Genomic DNA, 27,782 nt, shown 5'->3' on the forward strand with positions numbered 1-27,782 from the left:
CGTTTAACACATTGATGAGTCACATTCCCTGCGACTCAAGGGGGTCACAGCGTGTGCCCGGAGAGCCATCTGGCCTGGGCTATCATGTTCGGGAATGCCTTTAGTTGAGATTTCGTATCTTCTCCGAAAAAGCTTGGATATGTAGTCATAGATATTCTTTCAGATGAAAACAATTTAAATTGTTGAGTGTGAACTAAAGTTTCAAGAATTTTGTGTACCATCTTGAAATAACTTTTGTTAAAAAGAGGAGAAAAAATTGAAGCACCCCCCAGTCTCTTGAGCTCTAAAAGCCCTGAAATTACTATAGTCACCTATTAACTTAATATGCTCCTCAAGGTTGATAAGCTGCCAAGTTGTTGGCTGGTATATCCCAGAAATTTACTTTTCATTTCTTTAATGAGCATCTTATTTGAAATTAATTGCACAAATCTATTAAGATGTTAAAACTGTGATAAACAGTCCTTATTTGTAGCATTAATTTGGTGAGTAGCTGTGAAGACTTTACCCATCCTTTGCCCTTGGTCTCATCCCATTGAATCCTCCCAGTCCCCAGGCTGTCTGACTTTTGAAATCATGTTGGTAGGAAGACAGAGTGGTTAAGAGCACCGTGTTGAGAATGAGGCATTAAACCTGGATTCAAATCACTAGTGCTTACTAATCACTGTATAGTGCATTTAGCAAGTTGTGCTCAACACAGCGCTTAATGAAGGATCGCAATCATCAAAGAGTGAATCACTCATTTCAAGGGCCAGTGATTTTTTTGCAAGCTCTTTTTAGCCAAGAAAATTAAAGTAAAAATATATGAAAAATCAGTTTGAAAGGGTCCCAATCTTCCAATAAGATTGAACTGCCTAGCAGTTTGTATATTGAATTCTATAACACCAGAGTTACCAGTAACAAGACTGTTTTGTGCTTACATGGTTTTATTACCAAGAAGCTTACTCAGCTTTATAGATTTCCCCTCCCTAACTGATTAATCTTTATAATATCTCCAGGTAAGTAGTAGTGTGGCATTTGCAGACACTTAAGTAGTGATTTCCTAAGCCCCAGAAGTGAGTCAGTATAATGCAAGAGGCTAAACCGAGGAAGTCCACCTTGTATGCATCCAAGCCAGCCCAGGAGGACTAGTTAAATTGTCATAGTAACCATCAATTCCTATTTTTGACTTGATTTTTATTTATCATTCCAACCACAATGCTTACATGTTTGATATTTACTATAGATGCAGGGACAGAATGTTCCTAATGTTAAAAAAATTTTTTAAAAAGATGGGGCGCCTGGGTGGCTCGGTGGTTTGGGCCGCTGCCTTCGGCTCAGGTCATGATCTCAGGGTCTTGGGATCGAGTCCCGCGTCCGGCTCTCTGCTCTGAAGGGAGCCTGCTTCCCTCTCACTCTCTCTGCCTGCCTCTCTGCCTACTTGTGATCTCTCTCTGTCAAATAAATAAATAAAATCTTTAAAAAAAAAAAAAAAAGAGGGTGGGCGCCTGGGTGGCTCAGTGGGTTAAGCTTCTGCCTTCGGCTCAGGTCATGATCCCAGGGTCCTGGAATCGAGCCCCGCATTGCGCTCTTTGTTTGGCAGGGAGCCTGCTTCCTCCTCTCTCTCTCTGCCTGCCTCTCTGCCTGCCTCTCTGCCTACTTGTGATCTCTGTCTGTCAAATAAATAAAAAAAAAAATTAAAAAGAGGGTGGGTGTGAAATAGACAGTGGACATAAGGTTCTATAGGTTTCAAAAGACTTAAGTGGAAGGAATGGAAATGTAATGTGGTTTTTGCTGCTTAGCTCTGGTAACAGGTAATGCCTCTTCTCTACCTGGCATCCAGCTTTCTGCAATAACTATTACTATTAACAGAGCCACACTGACATGAGGCATTCTGTCTCCAGAGGTTTATGATGGAATTTAACTATACTCGTTTGTGTTGTCTGGATATGCCCCTTGGGTACACCTATTTCACTAGAGATGCTTGAAAAGAAGAAAGGAAAAAGCCAGCCTACTCAAAAGATAAACTGCCAACCATATATGAAGAAAGAGTCCCTCCTCTAAAAATGTGTTTTCTCCTCCTCCTCCCTTCCAGTGTTCAGTCTTACCCAGTCTTTCCCACTTTTTATGCTCAGCACTGTTAACTGTTATAAAGGTAACTAGCTCAGATACAGACCTTTCCCCTGAAGATCTCGCAAGATGAAATGGACCATAAGAAAGTACTAAGTGGGGGCGCCTGGGGGGTGCCTTGGGGGGCTCAGTTGGTTATGTTTCTGCCTTCTGCACAGGTCACAATCTCAGGGTCCTGGGATCAAATCCCGCATCAGGCTCCCTGCTTGGTGGGGGGGGGGCTCTGCTTCTCTCTGTTTCTGTTCTCACTCTCTCTCTCAAATTAATAAATAAATCTTAAAGGAAAAAAAAAAAGAAAGTATTAAGTGTCCTGAGGGAGGACCAGCTAAAATGCTATGATTCAGCATGATTCAGGATTCCTTAAAATGAGTACCAGTTGAGAAGCAAGACCTGCCAATTCTTAATTTCCGCTAAAATGCCCAACTGCATAGTACATGCCTTAAATTCTGCTGTCAAATGGAGATGATATTGTATATATCTTTCTAAACCCTCCATGTCTTATTTTCTCTGCCTACCGGGAAAGAGTTTCTGTGACTTAGATTGAAAAATATGCAAATAAGTTTAAGGAGCATAAATCGTTTCACCTCTCTTGTCTGCTTCTGAAGTTAAAACAGTTTACTAAACTGGGGCGCCTGGGTGGCTCAGTGGATTAAGCCGCTGCCTTCAGCTCAGGTCATGATCTCAGGGTCCTGGGATCGAGCCCCGCATTGGGCTCTCTGCTCCGCAGGGAGCCTGCTTCCTCCTCTCTCTGCCTACTTGTGATCTCTCTCTCTGTCAAATAAAACAAACAAACAAAAAACAGTTTACTAAACTAAATCCTGAAATTGGAATCAGTTAATCTAATAATAGCTAATAGTATATATAAAGTTCTTTAACAGGGCCTGGCACAGTTACTATTAAAGTGTTATCTATTATTTTTGTTATTATTATGGAGTGCTTCTTATATGCCAGTCATTGTTTATGACCTCTTTGTAAGTTTACACAAAACCTCTATGAGATATGTACTTTTATTATCCCCATAAGGAAATAAAATTCCATAGAATTCAAGGATTCTGCCAAAGGTCAGAGACAGAATAAATGACAGGACAGGCTTCAGACAGAGGAAGCCTAAGTGCTTAAACACAAAGCTTCCAGCCTCCCAGTAGTTACCGAAACCTAATCCTACAATTTCCCATTGACTCCTTAAAGTGACAGTATAGGGAATACTAAAGGATGATAAGGAAAATATGAAACACTGACTAATGATTTAGTGAGCTTTCCATTAGTTGGCTTTCTCCTCTATGACCCCAAATTGAAACTATCTCTACTTCTGCAAAATAACTGGCAAGAGAACATCATTCGCAAATAGTTGTGTTTGTTTTTTTAAGATTTTATTTATTTCTTTGACAGAGAGATCACAAGTAGGCAGAGAGGCAGGCAGAGAGAGAGGAGGAAGCAGGCTCCCTGCGGAGCAGAGAGCTCGATGCTGGCTCGATCCCAAGACCCTAGGATCATGACCTGAGCCGAAGGCAGAGGCTTAACTCACTGAGCCACCCAGGCGCCCCTCGCAGATAGCTTTTAAAGGTTTGAAGTAAAACCATCCATTTTTTTTCTTAAAAGAAAAGCAGATGCATTCATTTAAAAAAGTAACTTCAGGGACGCCTGGGTGGCTCAGTCGGTTGAGCCACTGCCTTCAGCTCAGGTCATGATCCTGGGAACCTCGGATCGGATCGAGTCCCTAATCGGATTCTTCCTCAGCAGGGAGCCTGCTTCTCTCTCTGCCTCTGCCTGCCACTCTGCCTGCTCGTGCACTCTCCCTCTCTCTCTGACAAATAAATAAATAAAATCTTAAAAAAAAAAAAGTAACTTCATACGGATCACTTTCATTATTAAAACTTTAAAACAGGTAGTGAATGGCAAATCACAAAATGTCTAAAGTTGTTTTTTGAGAGAGCATTAAAAATTTGATCACCTGGCTCTCATAATCTACAAAAATAATGTAACTGACTTTTCAAGGTTAAATTGAAAAATAAGTACTATATAATTGGGTGAATTAGAATCTAACATCTAAAAGAGTATTCAGCCTAATCTCAGAATATTTCATCTAATCTCCCCTCATTTTTTTCCTCATTTTTAAATAAGACAGAGACCTATAGAGTTACCTAGAATCCCTACAAGTTCCTAAAGGAACTGATGTCTTTAGCATGAGCAAATCAGAGTCCCACCCACATATCATAAGGAAGGAGCTACTAGTTACGCTTGTGACCTGATTAATCCTAGTAACTGCAGTGGTGATAAGAAAAGGGGAGCCCAAATCTAATACTCTACACTTGTGCCTTGTGTCTCCAGCCTTTTTCTCTGGAAATTAACTCAAATGGTCATTCTCATTTATAAAGTAGTGATAAACTTATGAGTTTAACGAGGATGAATAAATAATCAATTTCTAAATCTTGGGACATGTACTTAGACTTCAATATAAAAAACATTAACTTTAAACTCTGTATGTTTATACTAGGAAAATGTCTTTCAATTATGAATTGTAACTACAAAAGAGAACATTTGAAATTACACCTGGCAAAAGAATGGCTTTTAGGCAATTAGAATCTCATAGACACAGCTAATGTTCCCTTTATCCCTCCTTACCCTGAGTCCCACTTCTTTTCTTTCCTCCTAATATCACAAAAACGGTGTGTATCTTTCTGGTATATTTTTTATAATATATAGTAAAATTACTATGTATATAGTGTATAATGATTCTATATGTATACATAGTATGTAGTAACTCCACTCTATGTAGTGCCTACATTACATATATATGTACACACATAACTACATATATATATGTGTATGTGTATATACACATGAACAGTTAAAAGTTTTACATAAATAATCTCATATATATTTGCTTATTCGTTTGTGTTCCCTTCTAAGAACAAAAAATCCACAAAGCAAGAACTCTGGCTTTGTCTGCTTTCTGCTATACTCCCGGGTCCTAGAACAGCTCCTTATATATGGCAAGCTCTCAAATATTTGCTGAATGAATAAGTATCACTTGGTATCTTGCTTTTTAAACTTGATGTTGTGTTTCTGAAATATTTAATATGTAAATATAATGTATATTGTATATATAATCTTATCTGGTTCATTTTTACAGCTATGTATTATAAATATACTACATTTTATTTAGCCATCCCAATTTGGAAGGCATTTATATTACTTCCACTTTTTGTCATTATAAACAATGTTGTAATAAGCACCCTTGCATACAAGTCTCTTCAGGGACATGTAGGAGACTCTCTCTAGGGTATACAAACCCAGAAGGAGAACAGTTGGGCAAGGAAGGGTGTGTATTTTAAATTTCACTAGTTGCCTGCCATATTGCTTTCCAAAGTGGTCATACCGAATTATACTCCCTGCAGCAGGGAGTAATGGTGCCATATTTCTCAAATCTTTACCAACACTTCACATTGTGAAATTATTTTTTGCCAATCTGATGGATGAAACATGTTGTCTCTGTTTCGTTTGTTTTTACTGAGATAATTGTAAATTTACATGTAGTTGAAAGAAGTAATACAGAGAGGGGCCCCTGGGTGACTCAGTAGGTTAAGCCTCTGCCTTCGGCTCAGGTCATGACCTCAGAGTCCTGGGATCGAGCCCCACATCGGCCTCTCTGCTCAGCGGGGAGCCTGCTTTCCCCATCTCTCTCTGCCTGCCTCTCTGCCTCCTTGTGATCTCTCTCTCACTGTGTCAAATAAATAAATAAAATCTTAAAAAAAATAAGTAATACAGAGAGATCTTGTATATCCCTTACCCAATTTCCCCCAATGGTAACATCTTTTTTTTTTTAAGATTTTATTTATTTATTTGACAGAGATCTCAAGTAGGCAGAGAGGCAGGCAGAGAGAGAGAGAGAGAGGAGGAAGCAGGCTCCCCACTGAGCAGAGATTCCTGATGTGGGGCTCGATCCCAGGACCCTGAGATCATGACCTGAGTGGAAGGCAGAGGCTTTAAACCATTGAGCCACCCAGGCGACCTCCCCCAATGGTAACATCTTACAAAAATGTAGTATAATGTTACAATCAATATAGTGAAATCAATACAGTCCAATTATTTTGTTCAGATTTCCCCCATTTTACTTGTACTCTGTGTGTCTGTGTGTGTGTGTGTAGCTTTATACAATTGAATCTAACATATAGGTCAGTGTAACTGCCTACATACTCAAGATTCAGAACACTGTCAGCCTTCAACATCGCAAGATTCACTCCTGTTGCCCTTTTATACCCATACCTACTTCCTTCCCACTCTTCTCCTCCTCCCTAATTCCTTTTCTTCATTTCCAAAATGTCCTTTGAAAAATATTATATATAGGGGCTCCGGGCTGGGTCAGCAGGAGGAACATGTGACTCTTGAGTCCTAGGTTAGTCGTAGAGACTATTAAAAAATAAATAAACAAACTTTTAAAATGTTATATATAAAATTTTTAAAGATTTATTTGAGAGAGAGAGAGAGAGTATGAGCAGGGGAGGGGCAGAGGGAGAGGGAGAGAGAGAATTCTCAAGTAGGCTCCCTGCTGAACTTGGAGCCCAGCTAGGCTTGATCCCAGGATCTTGAGATCATGACCTCAGCGGAAATCAGGAGTCGGATGCTTTAACCAAGTGAGCCACCCAGGCGCCCCAAAAATGTTATATATATAAAATTTTCAAAAAGTTATATAAATGGAATTGTGCTGTATGTAACCTTTTGGGATTGGCTTTTGTTTCACTGAGATAATTGGCTGGAGAATCATGGGAGTTGTGTGCATCGAATAGTTTGTTCCTTTACTACTGAGTAGCATTCCACTTTATAGATAAACCATAGGTTAACCAACAGTAGAGGACTACTGTTTCTGATTTGGGGCTATTACAAATAAAGTTGCTATGAACATTGGTGTGCAGGTTTTTGTGTAAACGTGCTTTCATTTGGTATTTCATTTTTCAGTTAACATTTCCCACATTACCAGCGAGGTTGATCATCTTTTCATATATGTGTAGGCTCTTCAAGTTTCCTCTTTTGAGAAGGGCCAATTTTGCTCATTTGGTCTATTTTGTTTGCCTTTTTCTTACTGATATGAAAGCATTCTTTTTTTTTTAAGATTTTATTTATTTAGTTGACAGGGAGAGAGAGAAACAGCGAGAAAGGGAATACAGTGAGCGGGGGGAGTGGGAGAGGGAGAAGCAGGATCCTGACCTGAGCCAAAGGCAGACTTTGTGACTTAGTGACTGAGCCACCCAGGTGTCCCTGAAAGCATTCTTTATATGTTCAGGATACCAATCCTTTGTCAGTTATACGAAATTGTATGTGTTGACATCTTGGTGATCATTGTTTCTCAATGTGATGTAAAGTTCAGACAGGGATAAAGAATTCCTGAAAATTGGATTTGGATCACTGATGAAGAGACAGAGTGATTTCATTCAAGAAAGGTCACTCAGGGCTACCCATCGAGAGTTTGGGGAGACTACTGCAACCCCTACATTTCATAGCACTATTGCATCTGTTAAATGCCAACGGTGTGCTTTAATGATGTCATGTTGAAGGCCAGCCAGAGCATATCAAAATTTCTGCCTGCTTGAGAGCAAATGCCACGAGTCCTTGGATTTGCTTTTAGCAAACTTTGCCTCGTTTTGGGGGAGGGCATTCAGATGCATTTATTGCATCCCAAAACCATGATTTGCAGCATTTTAATCAGCCCTCGGAAACTGCTGACATCATGATGTACTCCTCCACTGGTGTTTCCATTTTCCCTAGCACTGCAGCCAGAATTTAGAATCCTGACTCACCCTTCAGCCAGCCACAGAGAATGCTGATCATTCTGGTATGGTCAGTGCTCTCCAAGTGACTTTGAAACGGGAAATAGCTTTTGAACAAACCAAAAGCAATGCAATTTTAGGTAACAGTGAGGCTTTTCCTTTCTAACTTTCTCTTCTGCTCAGCTGCTCTCCTTTCTCCTTTGACTGAAGGGGAAGCCACGCTTCTGCAATCCTGGCCATAAAGCTGTGGATTGTACGAGCTGGCACGGCCAGTACCGTCTTCTGAGCTCAGTGAGCTGTCTTTCCCATCTGCAGAGTCCCGGCTGGGGCGTGGTGCTTACAGTGAAACAGTCTGCATAGCTGAATTAACAATTCCAAATTTAGCTCTCATTTCAATAAATTACCTTATAAAACATTCACTGCCCCAAATTATCTTGACTAGTTTATTTATAAGAACATTGCAACTGTTCATGTGGATTGCCTGTGAAGAAACTGATATACAAAGTTTCTTACAATTTCCCCTCAAACCACAGGAGGGGGAAAAAACCGTAAAGGCGAGTACCAGGATTTCTAGAAGCATGAAATTTACAACTATGCTATACAAACAAATGTTAGGGGCATCAGTTGGTTAAGCATCTGACTCTTGATTTCGGTTCAGGTTGTGATCTCAGGGTCATAAGATCGAGCCCCACTCTGGCATGGAGACTGCTTAAGATTCTATCCCTTTCCCTCCACCCGCCCTCCCACAAGCACATCTCTAAAAAAACAAACAAATAAATGTTAAAGAAAAGAGGCTCTGGATATTTTCAAAGGACAGTGGCGAAGATTAAATAAGGTATTTAAATGGAAAATGCTTCACAAATTCCCAAGTGTTTTACCAAGGTAAATTTTTTTTTTATTTTGTTAGAAGTCTTTTTTCTTTTTAATATTTATTTATTTATTTATTTGACAGAGAGAGAGAGATCACAAGCAGGCAGAGAGGTAGGCAGAGAGAGAAGGGGGAAGCAGGCTCCCCGCTGAGCAGAGAACCCGATGTGGGGCTCGATCCCAGGACCCTGAGATCATGACCTGAACCGAAGGCAGAGGCTTTAACCCACTGAGCCACCCAGGTGCCCCCCAAGGTAAAATATTAAGAACAGTTTCTGAAACATCTAAGGCATGAAATTCCTTTCCCATGCTGATTAAAAACATAAAGACAATAGCTTGGACACTTGAATAGGCAATGATAATATTTCTATTGCATTTGAAGAATGATTGGAAGTAATATTTTTTCTTTATTTAGAGGTTGGCTTCCCTACTCGATGCAATAAAAGTTCTCAGGGGACTAACATTGACTCTAAAACTTCTGATACTGAAGATTTATCCAAAATGAAGTTTGCTTTAGGTGGCACAGAATTCAAAGACAGCTCCAGACTAAACTAAAGGGGGTGGTTAATGGGATCTTTCCTATGCTTCCTATTTTCTTCCTTTCTGACATTTCAAATACACATCTAGTTTCCTAGTGATTTCCTGATTCGGTCAGGGCCAGCTTCCTTCTCTCGTCAACGTTGACATGCCCTGCTCTATCAGGGACTATCATTTTATCAACCAATGCATGCTAGGTTAATAACAACTTCATTTACATAGCACCTTATAGTTTCCATATAAACGTTCAACCAGAATTTATCAAGAGATTATTACAGGCCACACCACCCAGGGTATTTTTCACTTCATTTAGTTCTTACAGAAGCCTCATGGTGCACCTGGGTGGCTCAGTCCATTAGGCTCGTGCCTTCAGCTCAGGTCATGGTCAAGCCCCATAATGGACTCCCTGCCTGCTCAGCGGGAAGCCTGCTTCTTCCTCTCCCACTCCGTCTGCTTGTGTTCCTGCACTCACTCTCTCTCTCTGTCAAATAAATAAAATCTTGGGTAAAAAAAAAGGTCTATATATTTCTACCTAAATATTTCTACTTTTTATATTTTCTATATCTTATATTTTTTATATTTCTACTTTTATATTTTCTATTTCTATTTTTTTATATTTCTACTTAAATATATAGACTTTTTCCCCCCAAGATTTTATTTGTAGGTGGCATCAGCCTCCTTAGTGTTTTTCACAGAATGGGATGCATTCAGTGCTTTCAGGTGGCATATGGCAGGGCATCAACTAAAGTGACATCAGATGGTAATAAAGTCTCATTCCAAGTTCTTTCAAGCCTTCTATCTGTCTCAAGGGAAAACTCCCAGTTTGGTGCTTGCCAGTCTTTACCTCCACAACACTGTATTTAACCTTTCTTAATGAGGAGAGCATAGGTCCAAGTAACCATCTAGAATATCATCTTTTTATTATGAAAACATAAGAGAGAAATTACCCTGTTTTCTCATTTGTGTAATCAAATTTCCTCTTCTGTTCACATACGCACATACATATTTTATTGCTAAGGCAACTGAAAGTAAGTTGCAGATTTGGGGCATTTAAAAAAATATTTTATTTATTTATTTGACAGAGAGAGAGATCACAAGCAGAGAGGCAGGCAGAGAGAAAGGGAGAAGCAGGCTCCCCGCCGAGCAGCCTGATGTGGGGCTCAATCCCAGAACCCTGGGATCATGACCTGAGCCGAAGGCAGAGGCTTTAACCCACTGAGCCACCCAGGCGCCCCTACACCACATCTTCTTTATCCATTCATCCCTCCATGGACATTTAGGATGCTTCCAAAAGTTTCCTCTCATAAATTAAGAAAGTGAGGGGCCCCTAGGTGGATCAGTCAGTAAGGTGGCTGACTCTTGTTTTCTGCTCAGGTCATGATCTTGGGGTCCTAGGATCAAGCCCTGCCTTAGACTCTATGCTCAGCGGGGAGTCTGCTTGAGATTTCTCTCCCTCTCCCTCTGCCCTTTCCCCCTGCTCTCTCTCTCTCCAATAAATAAGATAAACCTTAAAAAAAAAAAGAAATTGGAGCACCTGGGTGGCTCAGTCAGTTAAGCATCCACTTTAACCGGTCACAATCTCAGGGTCCTGGGATTAAGTCCCACATTGGGCTTCTGTTCAGCGGGGGTCTGCGTCTGCCTCTACCCTCCCCCCCCATGATTTCTCTCTCTCTCACACAAATAAATAAATAAAATCTTAAAGAAAAAAAAAAGAAAAGAAAACGGGGCACCCGGCCAGCTCAGTCGGTGGAGCGGGTGACTCTTGGTCGCAGGGTTGCGGGTGCAGAGATCACTTAACAATGAAATCTTTTAAAAAAAGAAATTAAGAAAATAATACCATCTATAATTGCACCATCAAGAATAAAATATCTAGGAATAAACCTAACCAAAGGTGAAAGACCTGCACTCTGAAAACTATAAAACATCAGTGAAAGAACTTGAGGGGCGCCTGGGTGGCTCAGTGGGTTAAGCCTCTGCCTTCGGCTCAGGTCATGACCTCAGGGTCCTGGGATCAAGCCCCGCATCAGGCTCTCTGCTCAGCAGGAAGCCTGCTTCCCCCTCTCTGCCTGCCTCTGCCTAACTGTGATCTCTCTCTCTCTCTCTGTCAAATAAATAAATAAAAATCTTAAAAAAAAAAAAAAAGAAAGAAAGAAAAAACTTGAAGATGCCATAAACAAATGAAAAGACATTTCATGCTTATGGAATGGAAGAATTAATATTGCTAAAATGCCCATATTACCCAAAACAATCTAGAGATTCAATGCAATTCCTACCAAAATACCAACAGTATTTTTCAAAACACTAGGACAATACTAAAATTTGTATGGAAGTGCAAAAGACCCCAAATAGCTAGAGCAATCTTGAGAAAGAAGAACAAAGCTAGAGGTATCACAATTCCAGATTTCAAGATATACTATAAAACTGTAATCAAAACAGTATGGTACTGGCACAAAAATAGACACATAGATCAATCCAACAGACTAGAGAATCCAGAAATAAGCCTACAATTGTACGGTCAATTAATCTAGGACAAAGGAGGCAAGAATGTGCAATGAGGAAAAAACAGTGTCTTCAATAAATGATGCTGGAAAAACTGGACAGCTACAGGTAAAAGAATGAAGTTGGACCATTTTCTAACACCATACACAAAAATAAACTCAAAATGGATTAAAAACCTACATGTGAATCCCAAAAAAATATCCTAGAAGAGAGCAAGCCAGTAATTTCTCTGACATCGGTCATAGCAACATTTTTCTAGATAGGGCTCCTGAGGCAAGGGAAACAAAGGCAAAATAAACTATTAGGACTACATCAAAATAAAAACATTTTGCACAGTAAAGAAAACAATCATCAAAAACAAAAAGTCAACCTACTGAATGGGAGAAGATATTTGCAATGATATACCTGATAAAGGGTTAATATTCAAAATATATAAAGAACTTACAAAACTCAACACCAAAAATAATAATAATAATAAATGATCCAATTAAAAAACATACAGAGGGGGGCACCTGGGTGGCTCAGTCAGTTAAGCATCTGCCTTCATCTCAGGTCATGATCTCTGAGTCCTGGGAGCTGGGCTTTCTGCTCAGCAGAACGTCTGTTTTTCTCTCTCTTTCCCTCTGTCCATCCCCACCATTCATTCTCTCTCTCTTTCTCTCTCTCTCTCTCAAATAAAGTCTTTTAAAAAGATAAAAAATAAAAAATAAACAGGCAGAGGACCTGAAATAGACATTTTTCCAAAGAAGACCTCCAGATTACCAACAGACACATGAAAAGATGTTCAACATTACTCATCATCAAGGAAACACAAATCAAAACCACAATGAGATATCACCTTACACCTGTCAGAATGCCTAAAAACAAAAAGACATGAAATAACAAGGCTTGGTGAGGATGTGAAGAAAAGGGAACCCTCTCCTACACTATTGGTAGAATGTAAATTGGCCGCCACTGTGGAAAACAGTGCGGAGCTTCTTCAAAAAATTAAACATAGAAATACCGTGTGATCCAATAATTCCACTACTGGGTATATACCAAAGAAAAAGAAACATTCATATATTTTTTAAAGATTCTATTTATTTATTTGACAGACAGAGATCACAAGTAGGCAGAGAGGCAGGCAGAGAGAGAGAGGAGGAAGCAGGCTCCCTGCTAAGCGGAGAGCCTGATGTGGGGCTGGATCCCAGGACCCTGAGATCAGGACCCGAGCTGAAGGCAGAGGCTTTAACCCACTGAACTACTCAGGCGCCCCAAGAAAACATTTATTTGAAAGATCTATGCACCCCTATGTTTATTTTATTGCAGCATTGTTTACAGTACCCAAGATATGGAAGTCTCCTAATTGTCCATTGATAGATGAATGGATAAAGAAGATGTGAGATATCTGATATTTATATACATAATGTTTATATATATAAAATATTATGCATATATATAATATTAGGCAGCCATAGAAAAGGATGAGATTGTGTCATTTGTGACAATGGGGACAGACCTAGAGGATTTTATACTAAGTGAAATAAGTCAGACTGAGAAAAACAAATATCACATGATTTCAGTCATATGTTGAATCTAAAAACAAAAACAAATAACAAATAAAAAGCAGAAACAGACCGGTAAATACAGAGAACACAATGATGACTGCCAGAGGGGAGGGGATGAGGTGATGGACAAAACAGGTGAAGGCGAGCAGGAGATACAGGCTTCCAGTTATGGAATGACTAAATCACGGGAATAAAAGGCACAGCATAGGGAATACAGTCGATGGTATTGTAACAATGTTGTATGGTAACAGATGGTAGCTACACTTGTGGTGAGCAGAGAATAATACAGAAATTTGTACAAATTCCTATGTTGTAGCCTGAAGCTAGTGGAACATTGTGTCAACTACATTTATATATATATATTTTTTTTCAAGTTTCCTTTTAAAGTAAGAGTAAAATGTGAATTAATATAAGAGTAAATATGGGGTGCCTGGGTGGCTCAGTCAAGTGTCTGTCTTCAGTTCAATTCATGATCCCACAGTCTTGGGATCGAGTCCCACATCAGGCTCCCTGCTCAGTGGGAAGCCTGCTTCTCCCTCTCCCACTCCCCCTGCTTGTGTTCCCTCTCTCACTGTGCCTCTCTCTGTCAGGTAAATAAATAAAATCTTTAAGAAAAAAAAAGAAATTTGTCCAAATCACTATGTTGTACACCTGAAGCTAGTGGAATATTGTGTCAATGACAGTTATATAATTTTTTTTTCAAGTTTCCTTTTAAAGTAAGAGTAAAACGTGAATTAATATAAGAGTAAATATGGGGCACCTGGGTGGCTCAGTCAGTTATGCGTACTACTCTTGAGTTAGGCTCTTTTCCTTTTCCCCTCCCCAACTCCAAAATAAGTAAATAAATCTTTTTTTTCACTTGAGAAAGAGAGAGCATGGGTGGCGGGGAGGGGCAGGGGGACAAGCTGACTCTGACACGGACTTGATCCCAGGACCTCAGGATCGTGACCTGAGTGGGAGGCAGACACTTAACCAACTGAGACACCCAGGAGCCCCATAAATAAATAAATCTTAAAAAAAAAAGAGGAATAAATATGAAGTAAATAAGAGCAGAGGAAGTACAACAGAATGTAAACAATCCCAAAGATAGCATGAGGGATGGGTAGATTTGCTAAAGACAGAGTGGAGGGTATGCAAAGGGAGCAAGTGTGGGAAAGCAGATGAAATACAAAGGAATCCTTAACAGTGGAAGGTGGGGGCACCTGATTGACTTAGTCGGTTAAGCAGCTGCCTCTGGCTCAGGTCATGATCCCAGGGTCCTGCAGGGAGCCTGCCTTTCCCTTGCCTGCCTCTTCCCTGCCTTTGCTTGCTCTCTGTCTCTCACTTGGTGTCTTTGTGTCAAATAAATAAATAAAATCTTAAAAAACAAAACAAAACAGTGAATAGGAGCAGAGAAGTAGACGGGGGTGTACTTCCAGAGCCTCTCACCTAATCCAATCTCAGTATCTGCCTTTGAACTCTGACTTTGAGGGTTAGCTGCTGGAGTAATCTGTGTGGTAATTATGGTGGAAAAAAAGATCCTCAAGAAATCCACAATTGCTGTTAAAAATAAAACACAAGATCATTTTCTCCCTTGAATATGGCAAGGATGCTGTTGAGTAATCATAATACCTTGACCAGCTATCCTTGAGCATTAACAATGTTTTTAAATTGAGGGAGGAGAAAAAGAGGGCAGAAGCAATTTCCTGTTTCCTATTCCCTCTATTTGCAGTTTTCAGAGCTGACGAGCCTGGAGCCCAGGCTGGCACTGGGACCTTTGAATGTCTGACTGCTGTTCAACTAGCTTTTCCTGTTGGCTTGCTATTCGCAGGAAACTGTCTACCGGCTGTTTGGTGGGGGTGAGGAGGGGAGTGAAGAAGGGCTAATAGAAGGAATGTTTGAGAGCTTTAGCACCTGAATGGTGTGTATATCTGAAGAATTCAGTGTAGGTGTAGACCTCCAGCTGCAGGCAGCATTCCAAGCTCAGAGCAGCAATCTGATTGTGTGTGTGTGTGTGTGTGTGTGTGTGTGTGTGTGTGTGTGCAGCAATCTGATTGTGTGTGTGTGTGTGTGTGTGTGTGTGTGCAGCAATCTGATTGTGTGTGTGTGTGTGTGTGACAGGGCCTAGACCCAACTGGAGGGTGACAATTGTCTGATTACTATCCTTCCTTTTCACAATGCCCTTTTCCACTCCTTACCATTGTCTTGCCTATACTATTGACTAGTGATCTCAGCTGAGTAAAAGAGCCAACACAGAGCTTCCTATTGAGAAGTGAGGAGACATTAGCCAAGGGTCTTATCTTTTCCTGGGTTTCTTCCATGGGTCCTTCTTGAAGAGCCCATTAAATCCTTTGTGGTAGATTTCATAGAGAGGTTAATAAAGGACAGGCTCCGGGCACCTGGGTGGCTCCATCGCTTAAGCATCTGAATAACGGGGGCACCTGGGTGGCTCAGTGGGTTACGCCTCTGCCTTCGGCTCAGGGTCCTGGGATCAAGCCCCGAATCGGGCTCTCTGCTCAGCAGGGAGCCTGCTTTCTCCCTCTCTCTCTACCTGCCTCTCTGCCTAGTTGTGATCTCTGTCTGTCAAAAAAATAAATAAAATCTTTAAAAAAAAATCATCTGCATAACGGCTGTCCCCTTTCAGCAGGTGGGCTGTCATGATCCTGGGGTCCTGGGATGGAGTGGGTCATCAGTGGGGAGTCTGCTTCTCCCTCACCGTTTGCCTCTCCCTCTCCTAGTGCGTGCTCTCTCAATCTCACTCTCTCTCAAATCAATTAATTAATTAATTAAATCTTTAAAAAAAAGAGAGAGAATAGGCTCCTCAAGTTTCCTTACATCATAGGCACAGACCCTTAACTACTTTTTTATTCTACCCACTTTTAAGACTTTTATATGTTGCCATATAAAGGACAGTACATTGCGTTATCATGTGGGGACATAAAAGCTGAAACTGTAGTTTAAGATCCGCAATAGGGAAAAGGAGAACTCTGAAAAGTAAAATTAGAGGAAGTCTTTGAAAACAAATCTCCTGGGCACCTGGATGGCTCAGTCGGTTAAGCATCTGCCTTTGGCTCAGTTCATGATCCCAGGGTCCTGGGATCCAATCCCTCATGGGGCTCCCTGCTCAGCAGGGAATCCTGCTTTTCCCTCTCCCTCCTCCCCTCCCCTCACACCCCCACACCTGCTCGAATCCATGTGTGTGCTTTCTCTCTTTCTCTCTCTCAATAAATAAATAAAATCTTTAAAAAAGAAAAGAGATTGGTTAATCTCTTAAGGTCATTATAGGATTCTAAACTCTAGACTGTGCAAGATCAAGGGTAGGTAAGGTCTGATTAATTTTTATAGGAGCAGTGGCTGACAGAGGGTCTTGAACACCAGAGTCCAGTGAATTATTATTCAGTGATGAGGATTTCATTTTCCCTGTCGGCACCAGGTCTGAGAGTGCTCAGATTGTTCATTATCCTCAGAGCCAGAATTCATTACATCTCACTCGAAAGTCGCTAAGACAAGGCATTTTCCACAGGCTTTTCCTGTTTTTTCAGTACTGGCCAACCTCGATTTGCTGATGACAACATCAGTTGGCTTGGGTTTTGTGCGGCCTTTGCAATGATGCAGTAACAGAATCTGGAATCTCCAGAACTGATGTTAACACAAATAGTTTTAAAATGAAACTACCATAGAAAGGGAAGGTTGGATGCTTACCTAACAAGAGAGTTGAGAGTTTACAATGATGTCTGTATGAAGCACTTTTTACACTGTAAAGTGCTACCCATATTTAGCTACTATTATTACTAGAATATCAGAAAACTACCTGTTGGACCTTACAAAGAGTATTCCAGGACATTTTTACTCAACATGACAAAACAGTGGTTCTCCGATATTTTTTGGTCAGTTAATTATTCTGGCAAAATACCTCAAGACTTGCTATCTCATTCACTTTTATCTAATGTAAGTGTTTTATTCCAAAGAATGGGAAGAAAAAGACTACTTTTAATTTTTAGTTTTCAATACCTTCTGTCTAGGAAAGAGAAAAAGGAATAAAAGAATTGTGGAAAGGCATTCCAAGAACAGGATCAACTACAATTAGACTCTTCAATGACTCCTCCAAGATCAACTATGATTAGATTCTTTTTTTTTTTTTTTTTTTAAGGTAGGCTCCATGCCCAGCATGGAGCCCAACACAGGGCTTGAACACAGGACCCTGTGATCAAGACCTGAGCTGAGATCAAGAATTGGACGCTTAGCAGACTGAGCCACCCATGTGCCCTAGCGATTAGATTCTTGGTGAAGCAACAAGAAGCCAAGCTAAGGATTAGGGAAACCCAGAAAATGGCTCAGAAAAAGAACATATGTTCGATGGAACATAAGGCCTACCAATCTGTAATCATTGGTGCTCCCAAAGAGTCTGTCCTTGGCTGCTTTCTGTCCTTACTGCTTAATTTCCTTGTTCCAACTACCATTTACCTAAGAGGAAAGGAGGTAAGGGGAAAGTGACCTAAGATAACTTAGGGACAGAGTAGAATGAAAATGATCAAAACAAACTTGAGCATGCAAGCCCACCTGCCCAAAGGGGATAGCCCTTATTCAGATCTAGTGGGTTGCCTTTGGAGAATATGGGATTAGGGTTGTCAGGTGTCTCATTTTTTGGTTTTGTTTTGTTGTTTTTTGGGTTTCTTTCTCATATTTTCTTTTTTTTTAAGATTTTATTTATTTATTTGACAGAGATCACAAGTAGGCAGAGAGGCAGGCAGAGAGAGAGGAGGAAGCAGGCTACCTGCTGAGCAGAGAACCCGATGTGGGGCTCCATCCCAGAATCCTGGGATCATGTCCTGAGCCGAAGGCAGAGGCTCTAACCCACGGAGCCACCCAGGTGTCCCTCTTTCTCATATTCTGAAAGAAGTTGAAAATTCTTGGTTTTTATGACAAATCTCCCAGTTTCAACTGTTGGCAATTTATTTTTAAATTGCGGAAGATTTTTAAGGGAGTGAAACTACTCTATATGGGGGCACCTGGGTGGCTCAGTGGGTTAAGCCGCTGCCTTCGGCTCAGGTCATGATCTCAGGGTCCTGGGATCGAGTCCCGCATGGGGCTCTCTGCTCGGCAGGGAGCCTGCTTCCCTCTCTCTCTCTCTCTCTCTGCCTGCCTCTCTGCCTACTTGTGATCTCTCTGTCAAATAAATAAATAAAATCTTAAAAAAAAAAAAAAGAAACTACTCTATATGATACTATGATGGTGAATATATATCATTATAAATTTCTCCAAACCCTAAGACTATACAACACCAAGTGTGGAATCTAGGGGCTTTGGGTGATTATGGTTTGTCAGTATAGGTTCATTGACTGTAACAGATATACCATTCTGGTGGGGGATATTAATAGTGGGGGGCAAAGTGTGTGTGTTCAGGTAGAGGGTATAGGGGAGTTCTGTACCTTCCATTCAATTTTTCCAGGAACCCAAAACTACTCTAAAAAATAGTGTCTATTAAAAAAATTACTGTAGCCAAATGAAACCCATTTGTAGTTTGGATTTGGCCCATAGACTGTGGTTAGCAACCTGTGACTGACAGCCCATTTCCTGGCTTTACCTTACACTTCTTACTTGAGTGTGAGACCTGTATCTTTAATGAAAATTTGGATAAGTTAACTGGGGCATTCCACAGACTACTCAAATACAATTTCCTTAAACTAGAATACACCTTACTCAACATACAAACAGAATGAAACTTGCCTCCCATCCTGAAGCCCCTGTTGGTCATTGTCCATCTGTTTGCCCAGATTAGAAGCCCTGGTGTCATCTGTGGCCTTATCTCTACTTTATCTTTCATTTCCAATTCCTTTATTAAACCTTTGCTGAGCATTCCCTAAGTGCTAGGTGCTGTGCTAAGCACTAAGGATACAAATAAAAAAGATGCAGTCCAGACTCTGGAGGGAAAGGTGGAAAGGGACAAGTATTTACAAAACAATATTTACTAAATGTTATAATACACATATATAAAATGACTCATTACTTTTTTTTTTAAAGATTTTATTTATTTATTTGACAGAGAGAGAGAGATCACAAGTAGGCAGAGAGGCAGGCAGAGAGAGAGGAGGAAGCAGGCTCCCTGCAGAGCAGAGAGCCCGATGCGGGGCTCGATCCCAGGACCCTGAGATCATGACCTGATCCGAAGGCAGCGGCTTAATCCACTGAGCCACCCAGGCACCCCATGACCTTTTTTTTTTAACTTGAAGGTCTAATTGGCTTAATTAAGTGATTCATGAATTAGGGAGCATCCTATACAGCAAGTAGAGGGGAGCTCCCCCTCATGAACTTCTTTAATCTGCACAATCTTATGAAGTGGGTATCTTTTTTTTTCATAACAGCTTTACTGGGATATAATGGATATGCCATAAAAATCACCCTTTTATAGTGTATAATTCAGTGGGTTTTAGGACATTCACAGAGCCATGCAATCATCACCACTATCTAATTCCAGATTTTTTTTTTAAGAGCAATTTTAGATTCACAGCAAAACTGAACGGAGAGTACAGAAAGTTCCCACATCCCTCCCCCGGGAACTCTGGCAAGACGGCTCATTTTACTGTCTCCAGTTTTGCCTTTTCCAGGATGTCATACAGTTGGAATCATACAGTATATAGCCTTTTCAGATGGGCTTCTTTCACTTAGTTACATACATTTAAGTTTTCTCCATGTCTTTTTGTGGCTTGATAGTTCACTCTTTTTGGTGCTAAATGACATCCCATTACCTGTATGTACCAGTTTACCTATCCATTCACCTACTGAAGGACATCCTGGTTTCTTCCAACTGTTGGCAATTATGAAGAAAGCTTCCCATAAACATCTGTGTAAAGGTTTTTTGTGCACAAAATTTTTCAGCTCCTTTGGTACACATCAAGGAGTATGGGTGCTGGATGCTATGGTAAGAGTATATTTAGGGGTACCTAGGTGGTGTAGTTGGTTAAGTGTTCAACTCTTGGTTTTGGCTAAGATCATGATCTCAGGCTCAAAAATCAGCCCCATGTCAGGCTCTGGAGTCTGTTTAGATTCTTGTCCTAACATCAATAAATAAGTCTTTAAAAAAAAAACCTCTTCTTTTGTATTTATTGATGTTAGAGAGACAGAACAAGCAAGTGAGCATAGGGGCAGAGGGAGAGGGAGAGAAAAACTTTAGTAGACTCCTCACTGATCTTACAACCCTGAGATCATGACCTGAGCCAAAACCAAGAGTCGGACACTTAACTGACTGTGCCCCTCAGGGGCCCTGTATATGTTTAGTTTTGTAAGAAACTGACAAACTTGCTCTGTCTACTTGTGATCTCTTTCTCTCTGTCAAATAAATAAATAAAATCTTAAAAAAAAAAAAAGAAACTGCCAAACTGTCCTTCAAAGTGACTGTACCATTTTTGCCTTCACACCAGCTATGAATGAGCGTTCCTGTTGCTCCACATCTTTGTTAGCATTTGGTGTTGTCAGTGTTTCAGACTCTGGCCATTCTGATAGGTGTGTAGTGGTGTCTCATTGTCATTTTACTTTGCATTTCCCTAATGACATATGATGTTGAGCATCTTTTGAGAGGTCTTTTTTTTTTAAAGATTTTATTTATTTATTTATTTGACAGAGAGAGAGAGAGAGCAGGAGAACACAGAAGGGGGAGTGGCAGACGGAGAAACAGGCTCTCCGCTGAGCAGGGAGCCCAATGTGGGGCTTGATCCCAAGACCCTGGGATCATGACCTGAGCTGAAGGCAGTCACTTAACCAATTGACCCACCAAGGTGCCCCAATTTTTTCAGATGCTTAGTTGCCACCTTTGTTTCTTCTTTGGTGAGATGTCTGTTCAGGTGTTTTGCTCCTTTTTAAAAAAAATATATTTTATTTATTTATTTGACAGAGAGAGACACACAGCGAGAGAGGGAACACAAGCAGGGGGAGTGGGAGAGGGAGAAGCAGGCTCTCTGCTGAGCAGGGAGCCCAATGCGGGGCTTGATCCCAGGACCCTGGGATCATGATCTGAGCCGAAGGCAGATGCTTAATTACTGAGCCACCAAGGCGCTCCAGAAATAATCGTCTTTAAAATCAGTCCCCAAATTTCCACCTCTCTATGTTTTAAACCAATTTATGAAAATTAAAGAAAAAAAAGTCTCAGTGTTTAGTAAAGGAAGACTAAGCAGATTTCTGTTTAACAAGTCAAAGCCTAAATGTACAGAACAATGTGGATTTGAGGTAGATGCTCTAACTGAACTTTCTTTTTTACTTTAGTAAAATATACCTAACATAAAATTTACCATCTCAACCATTTTTTATTATACAGTTCAGTGGCGTTAAGTACATTCATGTTGTACAACCATCATCACCATCCATCCACAAAACTTCTGCATCCTCCTTCGTTCTTTCTTTTATTTTTTTAAGATTTTATTTATTTATTTGACAGTGGGAGAGAGAGAGAGGTAGCACAATAGGCAGAGGGAGACAGAGGGAGGGAGAGGGAAAGGGAGAAGCAAATTCCCCACTGAGCAGAGAAACCGACATGGGGCTCGATCCCTGGGCCCTGGGATCATGACTTGAGCTGAAGGCAAATGCTTAACCAGCTGAGCCACCGAGGCGCCCCAACTTTTGCATCTTCCTAAAATGCAGCTACATTCATGGCTACAGCCATGAAACAGCAACTCCCTATTTCCCCTCCCCAGCCCCTGAAAACCACCATTCTACTTTCTTTCTCTATCAGTTTGAAGCTTCTAGTAGTAGAACAGAGTATTCATCACATAAGTGGAATCGCACCATAGTTGTCCTCTTGTGACTGGCTTATTTCACTTAGTAAGATGTCCTCAGAGTTCATCCCTGTTGTAGCATGTGCCAGAATTTGCTCCCTTTTTAAATCTCCATCTGAATCTTTATTTCTTCATTTTGTTTCACATTAAAACTACAGTGATCAAAATCAGTCCTGATTTTGCAAACACATGTATGGAACCAAAGCAACCTAAAGACACGGGGTCCAAGAGGGACCTAAAGACACTGGCTTCCCAGCCCTCTCCAGAGGCTGCCTTTGCAATGATGATCATTAAGACAAGGAGCTCAAAGCTTTCTCTATTGACCGAGGCTCAGAAGTAGCAGAGCATTCTTTAGTTTTCTTTGCCAAAGAGAATCTAAATTGTGCTGAATCAGAGCAACTACAAACGTTGTTTGCTTTTAGATATTTTACTTTATCCCGCAGGCTCTGAGATAATCAGCCTGTGTTCTGGAGCTGTGTTTCTGAGAAATAGATACAAATGAGTCCGCAGAGTCCATGAACAAAATATCTTAGGACTTTCCAATCGAGGACAAACCAATTAATATAAATCATGGATTGTATTGCATTATACAAATCTTTACAGAAAGTGTGCATTAATTGGTGCAAGGAAAGTTTTAGTCTATAGGAAAATGGCAATGTATAAAATATTTAATAATGCCTTATTCTCAGACTTTAACATTCTACTATATACTTTTTCATACAATATTCTCTAAGTACAGTAATTTTTATCACCTCTTCCTATCATAAGCTTGTCAAACTGAACTCAAAGCAATAACTGCTAGTGCATCTAGAAAACAATCCAACCAGGAAACACTGCTTTCTTATACCATATTACCATAAAGAATGTAGTTATATTCCATATTTATAAGTATATCCATAAATGTAGCATATTTGTATTACCATAAAGAATGTAAATATATATTTTAATGGTCTTAAATTAAATTAAATGGTATAAAATTAATGGTATTTACTGTTTAAAAGAGTACCCCCTAAAATATAAATTGTGACCAATAAAAGCTGCTTTGAGGGATTCCTGGGTGGTTCAGTTGGTTAAGCGTCTGCCTTTGGGTTGAGTTGTGATCCCAGGTTCCTGAGATCGAGTCCCACAGAAGGGTTCCTTGTTCAGTGGGGAGTCTGCTTCTCCCTCTGCCTGCCACTCCCCCTGCTTGGGCTCTTTCTCTTCCTCTGACAAAAATACAAATAAAATCTTGAAAAAAAGAAAAGCTGCCTTGATGGTTTTATCAGTATCCATCAAAGGAGGAAAATTCAAGACAAGATAAATGTTATTATTTAAAAATACATAAAACAGGGGTGCCTGGGTGGCTCAGTCGTTAACCTCAGCTGGTTAAGCATCGGGGTCCTGGGATTGGCTCCCTGCTCGGTGGGAAACCTGCTTCTCTCTCTCCCACTTCCCCTGCTTATATTCCCTCTCTCGCTGTGTCTCTCTCTGTCAAATAAATAAATAAAATCTTTTTAAAAATACATAAAACATAATAATAACAATATTTCAAATGCTAGTGGAATGTAAACTTGAGTCATTCTGTATGATTTCAGGTAAAACCATTTTTGAGGCATAAACCACTCCTGTGATTTGGATATAAAGGTTTAAATATAATTAGGATCTTACTTTTTAAAATCTCAACATGAAGCTTGGGCATATTAGAAGTGTTATGAAGACATACTATATGACTGGGTTCTTTTTTTCCAAGACAGACAATCTTCTGAAAAACTAACTCAGACATCACATCTCCCAACATCCTCCATGAGGCAATAAGCCCAGAAAATGTCAGTGGCTTGCTGCTGGTCACAGAGCCAAGACACCAACCCTCTCCCAAATCCACCAGGCTCTAATAAGAAAGTTTTCTTTTCTTTTCTTTTTTAAGATTTTATTTATTTATTTGACAGAGAGAGAGAGAGCACACAAGCAGGGGGAGCAGAAGAGGGAGAGAGAGGAGCAGGCTCCCTGCTAACCAGGAAGCTCGATGTGGGGCTTGATCCCAGGACCCTGGGATCATGACCTGAGCCAAAGGCAGATGCTTAGTCAGTTGAGCCACCCAGACATCCCAAGAAAGTTTTCAAGGAGGTGAAAAAATATGTAACAAAGCAGAAATATGCTGGAATAAGGGAGAGCTAATAGCTTTGCTCAGAATCTTCATAGTGTGGGATCTATTAGGATTAAAGAGAAAGGTAATCACTATAGAACCACCAAAAAAAAAAAAAAAAAAAAAAAAAAGCCTTAGGAACTGCAATAGCCCAGAAGCAGCAGTTTACACAGAAGTGATTTCCTAATCCCCCAACAACACTGCAGCAAGCCAGGAGGGAGGTGGCTTGGGGAAGGTTCTCTTATTTCAGTGGTGCTCGAAATCTTCCTGTGGCCCTTGTGCATTACCAGTAGGAATGTAAAATGGTGCAGCCGCAGTGGAAAACAGTTTGGTTGTTCCTCAAAATGTTTAACATAGAACTGCCATATGACCCAGCAATTCCACTCCTAGGCACAGATCCAAAGGAACTGAAAACAGGGACTCAAACAGATACTTGTATGCCAACGTCCATCGAAGCATTAGTCACAATAGCCACAAGGTAGAAACAAACCAAGTGTCCATCAACAGATGAATGGATAAATCAAATGTAATATATACATTCAATAGAATATTATTCTGCCATAAAAAGGAGTGAACACAGAAAATAACACATGTTGTTGAGGATGTGGAGGAATTGGAATCCTTATGCTTTGCTGGAGGAAATGTAAAATGGTTCAGTTGCTGTAGAAAACAGTTTGGGTTCCTCAAAAAGTTAAATATAAAATTACTACATGACCCAACAGTTCCTCTCCTAGCTATATAACCCAAAGAACCAAAAGCAAGGAGTTGAACAGATACTTGTACATCAATGTTCATGTCAGCATTATTCACAAAAACCAAAAGGTAGAAACGATCCAATGTCCAAAAATGGATGAATGGATAAACAAAATGAATGGATAAATAATGCAGGAATGGATAAACAAATATTCAGCCTTAAAAAATAATGAAATTCTGGGGCACCTGGCTGGCTCAGTCAGTACAGCCTGTAACTCTTGATCTCGGGGTTGTGAGTTCAAGCCCCATGTTGGGTGGAGAGATGACTTAAATTTTTTTTGAAACCTTTTTAAAAAGCCTAAAAGAATAGGGACCCCTGGGTGGCTCGGACATTAGACATCAACCTTTGGTTCAGGTCATGATTTCAGGGTCCTGGGATCGAGCCCCGCATCAGGCTCCCTGCTCAGTCAGAGACCTGCCTTCCCCTCTCCCACTCCCCCTGCTTGTGTTCCCTCTCTCACTGCGTCTCTCCTTGGCAAATAAATAAATCAAAGCTTTTTAAAAAATCCTAAAAGAATAATAAAATTCTGACATGTGCTACACCATGGGTGAGCCTTGAAAACATTATGCTAAGTGAAATAAGCCAGTCCCACAAGGACAAATATTATATTATTCCATTTATTTGAGGTCTCTACAACAGTCAAATTCCTAGAGACGGAGACTAGAATGGTGGTTGTCACGGGCTGGGGGAGAGGGAATGGTAGTTAGTGTTTAATGGAGACAGAGCTTCAGTCTGGGAAGATGAAAACATTCTGGAGACAGATGGCAGGATGGTTGTGCAACAGTGTGAACATACTAATGCCACTTAAAAATGGTTAAACTGGCAAATTTTATGTTATGTATATTTTACCAAAGTAAAAGCAAATGAAAACACGACATATTTAGGACCCCCGCAAAAGGGGGAGTGGGCTTCTCATACATTCTGCAACATGGGCAAACCTTAAAAATGTTTCAAAATGAATAAGCTGAATGCAAAAGGAGAAGTACGGCATGATTCCACTTAAATGAAATAGTTATAATAAGCGAAGTCACAGGGTGCCTGGGTGGCTCAGTGGGTTAAGCCTCTGCCTTCAGCTCAGGTCATGATCCCAGGGTCCTGGGATCGAGTCTTGCATCTGGCTCTCTGCTCAGCGGGGAGCCTGCTTCCCTCTCTCTCTCCTTGTCTGCTGCTCTGCCTACTTGTGATCTCTCTTTCTCTGTCAAATAAATAAATAAATAAACAATCTTTAAAAAAAATAAGCAAAGTCACAGAAGTAGGAAGTAAGCTAGAGGTTACCAAGGGCTGGGAGCAGTGGGGAATGGGGAGTTGGTGCTTAATGAGTACAGAGTTTCTCTTTGGAGTGATGAAAAAGTTTTGGAACTAGGTAGTGGGAACGGCTGCCCAATACCATAATTAATGCCACCGAATTGTACACTGAAAAGTAGGGGAAATGGTCAATTTTATATGTATTTCCCCACCGAAACAGATGAAGAAACAAAAAAACAAAAAATCCTTCAGCTCCACTGCGCTTTGGAGAACTAAAAATCTACAACTCTATGGCTGGGAGGCAGGACCCGCCACTCTGCCTTTCCAGACCTTTCCACCAGTTCTTCTACCTCTCCTAGGCTGCTCTTGGATAATGCCCAAATCCTACTGGCCCAGCTCCACGAGGCCCTCTCCAATTCCCAGTCTCCCTCGTGTGAGTAACCAGCCACTCCTGTACTACCTACCACCCCACCCTGACCCCTCCTAGCCTCAACTATGAGTCATCTGGGCTCACGCAGGGCTGTCTGCTCAGCAATTGTGTGGACCAAGAGAGAAAGAGGTTCAAGCAGGGGCAGGGGCTAGCCAAGGTCACGCTTTAGGAACAGTGTGCTTAGGCAGACAAGCCACGGGACGTGCAGTCAGAAGACAGATGTTCTGGGTCCACTTCTGCTACCACCTAAAGGAGAGACCATGGACAAGCCTTTCTGGATTGGCTTTCTCTTCTGTAAAATGAGAGGGCTGGACTGCTATCTTCAAGAATGCTTCTAATTCCAGGGCCTGGGGACCAAACGTGGGTACACAGTACAGCAAGATAAAAATAATCTTTCCTACAGGTGTCAATGGATGATTTTATCCTCATTGGGGCACCTCAACAGTCTCTAAAGTTTTCCTGAGAAACAAGTGAAAAAAAAAACCAAACCACACTGGAGAGTTTTGGGGCTGACTTATCCAGTAAATTCAGTGTTCACTACAGTATTAGGATTTTCACAAAAGAAATTATCCAAAGGAAATATTTAGTTATTCTCTCTATGCCGAGCCCACAAACATCAGCGTGAGATGTTGAACAGAAGAACCTGGATATTAGTAATGAACAGTTTAATGTAGAAGTCACAGGAGGCAGTGGAACGGGGTGTGGCAGTCAGTCTGCAGCAGTGACAAGGAACTGGGGAGGACTCCCTGCCACCACACGGATGTGAGTCAGAATCACATACTGTAGGACTCCCCTTTATCAAATGTTTGGAAGTGGCTGAAACTAATAGATGGTGAACCTCCTGATTCCACCACATGCCAGCTTGAGTTAACACTTAGGCATTTAAAATAAAATATGGAACAATTAGGGGAAAATATTTAAGACATTTTAACTCACCATTTTCACCAGTTTATCTTAATGAAATGTTTGACAATGCGCACAAACACTTAGTTGTAAGGACGTTCGCTGAAGGACTGTTGCTGTGGACTGGATGTCTGTGTCTTCCCCCCCACCAAATTCATACGTTGAAAACCTAATCCCCAATGTGATGGTGTTTGGAGGTGAGGCCTTTAGGAGGTATTTGCTCATAAGGACAGAGTTCTCATGAACAGGATCAGCACCCCTTT

At 40.8% G+C, this 27,782-nt stretch overlaps 1 protein-coding gene across 2 annotated transcripts in view; it reads right to left on the reverse strand.

The window, feature by feature from the left end:
* LOC123932710 (CCHC-type zinc finger nucleic acid binding protein) overlaps positions 1-27,782 on the reverse strand; it is a 69,804-nt gene that overhangs the window by 12,683 nt on the left and 29,339 nt on the right. The window lies entirely within an intron of this gene.

This window comes from Meles meles, chromosome 20 (genome assembly GCF_922984935.1).
Source record: "Meles meles chromosome 20, mMelMel3.1 paternal haplotype, whole genome shotgun sequence".
Taxonomy (NCBI): domain Eukaryota; kingdom Metazoa; phylum Chordata; class Mammalia; order Carnivora; family Mustelidae; genus Meles; species Meles meles.